The following is an 8859-nucleotide window of genomic DNA, read 5'->3' as shown; positions in this document are numbered from 1 at the left end:
CGTTCAATTTCCAGAAGCCACATGTTGCTCATAACCACCTGTAACACCAGTCCCAGACAATCCAGTACCCTCCACACTACTCCACAGGCCCTGCCACACATGGGGCGCAGATACATATGCGGGCAAAACATACACATAAAATAAAAATAAAGTTAATTTTTTGACAAAGGGCAGCTTTTCTACAAAGCAGGAATGATTAGCTGATTGAATCTTACTCTCCAAATCTATGGGAGCTCACATTGATTCTCACATCGGGGCCATTCTGTCTGGTTACAGACTCCAGATCCACCAACATCGTAAATTCCTAATTGCATCTGTACCAAGTGAAGAGACTTTTTTTTCTTTGTTTCTTATTTAGAATTCTAATTAGGATCCATCCTATTAAACTCCTAGGGAAACCACCCATGTTTCTTTTCATATGTCACCTAAATTCTAATAGCATCGTTAGGAATCAGTTTTTAGTAGTAATGTTTGTAAGATGCTTCAATTTTTCTGGGTTTTTAACGTATATTAACCAAACAGGCCCCAGATTACTGTTTTGTCCGTGTGTTCATCAAAGTAGCCAGCCTTTTAGTCTCTATTATGTTTGTCTCCTAGAACTCTGAGGGTACCAAATGGAAGTCATCAAGATATGAGCTTCTTTTTTTCTTTTTATTTGTATTTTAACTTATTTTTACATGTTATCAATTTATGTATTTGTACACATTGGTGCACTCATATGTCACAACACAGGAGTGGAGGTTGGTGGACAGACTGTAGGAGTTTATTCTCTTCTTTATTTATGTGGGTTCTAGAGCTTGTCAGCCTGGTCAGCAGGTGCCTTTGTTTGCTGAGCAATTTCAAGGACCCAAGGCATAAGACTTCTTAGTACTGTCTGCTTAAATAGGTACAAACTCCTTGAGCAAATCACTGTAGTATGTCTGTGTGTCCTTAGGAAGAGGAAAGAATAAGATTTTCTACAGATTAATTATAAGAAGAGTTAGCTATAGGTCATGATAGAATACCCATGTGCAAGGGAGAAGAAAATACTCTTCTACAATATATTTTTGAATAAACAAATATGGAATCTGAGTATTAATAAACTTTGGGCATCTACAAAGCCTTCATGGTTGACTTGTGAAACAGTCAGACAGTTATGCCATTAGATAAATAAGTTATTCTATTTTCTGGGTCAGGAAAGCTAGACTCTTCAGATTATTATGGAAGCAAATGTATTCAAAACCTCAAAGCTGGTCCCGCCTCTGAGAAAAAGGTATCGGACGGGTCTGATGCTCTTTGGGTGGATGACACCTAAATGAACATCGGTACAAAGTCCCAATTTATTTCTAATATCAGAGATCAGACCTCTACTCTTGCCTGATGCGTCTAAAACAAAAAGGGGGAACTGTAGAGAGCTGCGGAATGCTATGCCTTAAAGATGGAGCTGGTTTCCGCCTTCCACCTTCCCGATGGTGAGTGCTCTCTGTCACGAACAACTCCACATTTGGCTAAGGCCGAGGATCTGGCTTGCTTCCATGTATGTGGACCTATCTGCATTGCCCCCGTGGCACGCCTGGGTTGGCTACCCAGAGGCTATTTAAGCTGTGGGCTGGCTTTCCCCAGGGTCCGAGGATTGTTCAAGGTTCCTGAATAAACTTGCATTGAAAAAAAAAAAAAAACCTCAAAGCTACATATTGACTCACAGTAGCAGAAAGTAGTCATAGTAACTATAGTAAAAGACTACTTGAGCCTCAGCTACAACTGGTGTTACTCAATGAGTGATGACATAATAATCTTTATTCACCAAGATCTGTTTCATGTCAAGACCACAATAATAACTTTAAAGTGTATATGATAGGTTAAAATACCCTATGAGTTTTAAGTGATTGCTATGAACCAAATCTTTGGGGAGTTCCAGAAAGTGTGTTTACCTTTTTTGTGAGAATGAAGATTCCCGGGTCTTCCTATTGTCATTTTGCAAAGACTTCACCCAATAAGTCAAAAAATATATGTATTTGTCACCTTGATGAATATATCTACCTGTGTACACATGGACTACTGAATAACTTGAGAATTGTTTGACATTTAAATGTACTTAAGAAAAAGTTCCCACTTATTAACCATCTCTGTAAGTTTTCACCTTTTGCCAGTCAACCATCATTGTGTTGTAGATGCCCAAAGTTTATTAATATCTCAGATCCCATATTTGACTATTCAAAAGTATATTTTAGAAGAGTATTTCCCTCTCCCATATGTGTGGGTATTCTATTTTGACTGTATAGCCATAATTTAAATTTCAATTACCCAGCAGAGCACCAAAGAAGAAAAATTAAACCTATTCTAGTGAAATTGTTCCAAGCATCTTCCTCAGGCCTCTTCAGCAGCTCTTTCTCTCAATATAAACTGCTTTTAATATTCAAACACTGTTGCAGTGATAATGGTTGAGATGTTCCTATTATGAGAACAAGCAGGATTTTATTTCTGGATGCCACCGCATAATCAGAGAGATGCTATGAAAGTTTTATAAGTGTCAAGGTAATTTTCATAACCTCTTTCTCCCACAGCTAAATGCTATTATCTTACTCATAGATGTTTCATTATTTCCCTTGCAGTCGGTACACAGACTTCTACACCTACTTGCTTGGTACACCTACCTTGTAACTTTAAGAAACAGAATATTCTCTAAAATGGAACATATGAATTCCCATTCACTGTGACACTGATAATTAAAAACATCTAGTCCATTCTCTTGTATATTAATCTCCCCAGTAAAATTAAAATTAATGATTTTACCCATAGTGATTTCTGGAAGTATAGAACAAGGCTGTATTCAATTGTCATCACTTTTCCACCACACTTGGCCACCAAGACCGTCCAGTAGGCACTCCATACCAGATTCCAAAGGACTGTTTCATATTAATTTTGCCCCAGACACTACTAGTAATAATAGTTTGATAATTACCTTTGATAATAATTCCCCATCACTTCCTTAAAGTCAAGTAAACAAACCCAGTTATTAGTGTGGGGCGTGTGTTTGAAACTCACAGACACATTCAAAACCCAAAGTATATTAGTTTATGTTAAGATATAATTAGCATGCAATGTGGTTATTTTTAAGTTAAAGAGGTATTAATGTGGAAGGCGAGGTGTTTGTGAACAGTTATGAATGATAGAGGAGTGACATCCATTTTGGGGATTCAAGAATGAATTACAGAACATAATCAGAGTTGCCTTGCCAGCGAGATTGCGTCATCTGCCACAGTCAGACAGGTGTATGACAGGCTGATATGACTGACTTCAGCTTCACGCTATGTTTATTGCCTGTTGTGAAACTGTCACTGGCGAGTGCTACCTTGAGAGCCATACTACACCTGTCATATTTGTACGAAGAAATACATGCCCCAACCTCTGCCTTTTGATCCCTTTCAAGCCAGAGACTGGACACAAGCATCTATATTAATGTTACCATAAGGAAGCAAAGTGTATCCGTGAATTTGCTTGATAATAGGAAAGGTCAACTGGTCATTGCTCTGGTCCTCAACTTACTTTCCTATTTCAAAGGTAAGCAAGTACACCTGATTAGTTACATTCAAATTGTGAGCAGGGGCTGCCTCTGTCATGAACTCAATGGCCTGCTCTTTGATCACTTGCCCCTGCTGATGCAGCCTTACCAGGGCACAGAGGAAGAGGATCCAGTCCATCCTGATGAGACTTGATAATCTATGGGCAAATGGCAGAGGGGAATCCCTCCTTTCAGTGGACTAAGGGAAGGGCACGGGGGGGAGGAAGAGGGAAGGAAGGTGGGGCTGGGAGGAGTTGAGGGAGGGGGGCCTAAATTGAGATACATAATGGATAAACTAAAAAAATTAAAAATGAGAAAAAAAAAGAAAGCAGTTTGACTTGAAAAAAAAAGGTGTCAGAAATGAATCTGGAGTGGAGATTTATTGATATAAAGCTTCTGAATAGATGGCACAGCTGTAGCAAAGGTAAAGGGGTGTTCTCTACCAACCCCTTACAGCCACTAATTTCCTCAATTAAGAGACAAAATATAAGAACGTGATAAAAAAGATTCCTTCTAAAAAAACCTCTGAGTTTCCTCTTCATTTAGAGATCAAATTATTCACAGGGATAGACTGAGCAGACCACTCAACAACGACCTGAATGGAAGGGATGAGGCCCATCACAATACATTCAAGTGCACTGTCAGTATTGGTAACTAGAGACACAGCAAAAAAATGTTTGCTGCATTTATCCAGACCATTTTTTTCTTTTCTTTCCCTCCTTCCTTCCTCCCTTCCTTCCTCCCTTCCTTCCTCCCTTCCTTCCTTCTTTCCTTCCTTCTTTCCTTTCTTCCTTCCTTCCTCCCTCCCTCCCTCCCTCCCTCCCTCCCTCCCTCCATTCCTTCCTTCCTTCCTTCCTTCCTTCCTTCCTTCCTTCCTTCCTTTATCCTTCCTTCCTTTTCTCTTTCTTTTCTTTTCTTTCTTTATGGACGTGTGCTCACTATGCAGCCCTAACTTATGTGGAACTTGCTATGCAAACCTAGCATGCCTCGAATTCACAGAGATCTGCCTCTGCCCCTCTGCCCCTCTGCCCCTCTGCCCCTCTGTCCCTCTGCCCCTCTGCCTCTACCTCCTCTGCCTCTGCCTCCTCTGCCTCTGCTCTGTTCGAATGAATACTGCTATTAAATGCACATGACACCACACAGAACCTACCCATATTATTTTTGAAAGATAACAAATACTCAGACAACAAATGAATGCAATAGTCCTCTGAATTACAGTGGCTGCTCCTACACCAGTGTTCAGTCTGGAATACATACCGTACTTCTCTTTCTGTATGCAGTGAGACCAGTGTTAACTTCCAAATTCTTGAATCAATTCATGGAAGTAATGAAATATCAATAAAAGCAGTTTGTAAGTTAAATATATATATATAGTATGGTTGCATATGCAGGAAGACTCAAATGAGGAAACATATGCATATCTGTTTCTTTTCAGATCTACTCTCACCTCAAGGAACACTGGTGTAAATCCTTTTGAAGTGCTGAGTTAAAAGAGGAAATGGAGCTTGTTAGGAGCCCAATGTTCTCTAAATTTAGCTGTGTAAATGAATCTGTGGGGCTTGCCTCTATTCCATAGACAGCCTGTGCAATCCATCATTCTTCTCCTCTTACTCCATCCAAAATAAAAAGAGCAGTTCTGTTACAGGATCAGGTTTCTCATGACACCGTAGCTCTGTGGTTATTTAGACGAGGGTAGAAATCTGAATGTCAAAGTGAAGTGGTAATTAGTTATCCTTAATTGAGGAGTAAATGGTAGCAGCAAATGGATGTGAGTCAGTTTCAGGCTGCTGAAATGAAAACACAGATCTAGGAGGATTTCCTAGGCATCGTTTATTCTGGTAATGGTCTCATCATTTCTTCTAGAAATGGTATCACTCCCAAGATGAAACCCAAATAAAATCACTGCAATTTTGAGTTCGATTGGAAAGTAGAGAAGCTCATACAAGCCCACTCAAGAAAAAAGGGTTCCTGGAACAAATTGGTACCACTTAGAATGAAATGAAAAGTTCTCTTGACCACATAGAGCAGAGATATTTTAAAATCAAAGCTTGCTTCTTATTTGTATGGATATTGAAATGTGAATAAATTTTATGTTCTAACCTTATTTACAGTCTGTATATGTTCAATATTTCTTTTCTTTGTAGACAACAAATATTTTGCTATAGTGGAGATTGATCTGCCAGAATAAATGTTGAAATATTTGAATGCAATCATTAAGCTCGCAGGACCCTCTTGCCTACAAAGTTGTGTAGTAATTTAGCATCTTCCTAATTGCATCTCTGGTTTGTGTCTATGTTCATATCCTTCTCCCTCTGAGCAGCCACTGGTGCTAACTCTGTATTTTTATTCCATTTTTGCCTTGATGGGACTCTAGTTTGCCATTGTCCCAGCTCTATTTCACCATGTTGACTCATTGCCTTCAAATTTAACTGGCTGGTTTTTTACTTTCATATTTCTGAGAAAGAAAATGTGATGACTAGCTAATTTGAAAGTCAGCAAATCTAAATTTTGTATAATTGTTCTGCTCCAAACTTTTATAAACACCAAAATTTCAATACAGTTTTAGTAGCTTGTAGGTTTGTATATGCATAAAATATGATGTACATATTTTTCCATCGTAATCTTTAGTTCACATGTAATTCTATTTTTCCCTACTTCCCTATATCCACCATTTTCTGTTCCGACATTGATTAGCTCTCTCCTTGCTGATGCACTGAGGACTGGTGAGCAGTTTTGGGAAGTGGTAGAGATCTGTGTGGCTATCTTTATTGGAGTGCAGTCTACCATGCCATTCCAACACTCAGATCGACAGACCTTTTCTTCACGTCCAACCTGAAGTACTGAAGTTCCAATGTGAAGATGATGCTGGTTTGCCTTAAATGTACAGAGAATCTTCTTTCTCCACGAACCACTAGTCACCCGGGGAATGTTCTCATAGGATGAAAGAGTATAAAAGGCCACACTCAACACAAAGTTACACTGCCAAGGTTATAACTGCTAATTTCACATGAAGGCAAACAGTTTTCACAGGGAATTCCAAGTCAGTATACACACCTTTATGAGCCCAGAGTAAACTTGTGTCTGTTGAATAGCAGTGTTGGGAATTTTAAAGCAAACTAGGACTAACAAGGGGATCTCCATGGTTACTCCTTTTACTGATGTGCATGCGTCCTGAAGCCTCGAGGCTTGATGCTACCTTGATGCTACAAAAGGCCTAGAGGTGGTTTTTCCTCTCTGAAACTTGCCTTCCATCTTCACACTGGTTTCCTTTAGACTCAACTCCAGAACATATTCAGGCATTGTAAAGAAACAAATGGACTCCTTCTCAACACTACTTCCACTCAGCAAGCCAGCTCCTGCTGGTGCTGGTTATCCTCCTCCTCATTCTTCTTCAGGAGATGACTGAACAGAACATATAGCTAGGTTATTTCTGAGGAACTATTTTGTTTACTAGTGATTTCTGTTTATTATTTTGTGTTTTGGTTTGGTTTGCTTAGCAGAGGGGGTTGTTTTGTTTTGTTTTCAAACATGAAAGAGAACATGAAGAGGTATATATACATCATGTTAAAATTTATTTATACTTCAAAAGTGTTTAGTGTATTAAAGCTGTGTAAATATTCCTCCATACTGAACAGAGGGTTCAATGTGACAAATGCATTCAGTGACTGGCCATGGCCATTGTCTATTTTATGTGCTATCTCAACTCTCTTCTAATTCGAGGACACTAGCTGGATCCTCAAGAATGAAATTCCACTTGGAGACTTTCAAGTTTTAGTTACTTTGTGGTGTAATAAATTAAAAAGCTCAATCTGACAGGACCAATCAGGCTTCAGATGTCTATTGTAAACCTCAGGCCACCTCTGCTTCTAACTTAATAGCTCTTCGGGTTCCATGATTTGCTAAAACTGCCCACAGGCCTCTTGAAGGCACCTTACCCATGCAATTCACTATAAAGGATAGAAGACAACAACCAAATAAAGAGTTCCATAGAATATGGTTTAAGTGGGTTCCAAGTGCAGAGCATCTGCTTCCTTTGAGAAGAGGCATGCCACCCTCTCAATATGTGAATATTCTGAGCACACCAGTTCATAGAGCAGCAGTTTAGAGTACTTTATGAGGGTTTTGTTTCATTAGTATGCTAGGCCAAATTATTGGCTACTGGTAATATTATATTCAATTTGCAAACCCTCTCTTTTCACCAAGTCTAAACAGCAAAAGGGTAAGGCCAGGCAGAAGTTCTTTGGGTCACTCATTAGCATAGAGTGACAACTTTACCAAATTTCCACAGCTTTACCAAAATAGAAAGACCAATTATAACGCCATAGAGCAGAGATATTTCAAATCAAAGCTTGCTTCTTATTTGTATGGATATTGAAATGTGAATAAATTTTATGTTCTAACCTTATTTATAGTCTATATATGTTCAATATTTCTTTTGTCAAAATAGTTGGATAAACATATTTTAAACATTGGGTATGTTAAAAACTAATCATAGAAGTGGTCAATAGACCCACACCTTACAGTAAGAATGGCAGAAACTCTCATGCAGCCTTTATCTTCGTGTTACTGTAATGACATTTGGTAGACAATTGTGTAAGTATGGGTGTTTCCTTTCAGCTTTCAGAAGTATAAGCGGGCATAACTGTAATGCAATCTAGTAACATCAAAGACACCTACATACATACATACACATACATTGGACTATAGAGGCAGCTCATCTAATGCATAAGCCAAGTTTTTGGTTCTATGCACCATCATCTGTTTGGCATAAGAACCTTTACTTACATCATCGAGAAGATAGAAAATTTGCTCTTTTGTTTAAAAAATGGTAAACAATTTGGACCAAGAATGTAGAAAATAATTTTCTAAATTATTACACAATATTCTATATAACTCTCTGGAAATCTTTAAAGAAGGGAATACCAAGAAATGGACAAGCAAAAACATTAAAGAACCCATGCTTAAAAAAAGAAAAAGCCCTCACAGCATACATTTCACCTGTAAACACATAAATATTGTGAAGTCAGAGATGGAGCACAACACTTCCATATGTTTCCAGCATATTATCATTATTCAATGAATATTTGTTTGGGTAATGAGTAACTCAGCAGTGAAGGAGTGCTTCCTGATTCTTCTCAAAATGTATGCCTCCGAACTTCTCTATATCGTTGGTGATACACATCCCATCCCTTTCTGCATGGATATGCACTTTTCCAAACCAGAGGATGAGACAGACATATTATTGAAACATAGCCATCCTCTGGCAAATATGGCAGAGGAACTGGCCATAGTTAATCATATCATGAAACATAAACTTG

Source organism: Meriones unguiculatus, chromosome 2, assembly GCF_030254825.1.
Source record: "Meriones unguiculatus strain TT.TT164.6M chromosome 2, Bangor_MerUng_6.1, whole genome shotgun sequence".
NCBI lineage: Eukaryota > Metazoa > Chordata > Mammalia > Rodentia > Muridae > Meriones > Meriones unguiculatus.
This window is presented reverse-complemented; position numbering follows the sequence as displayed.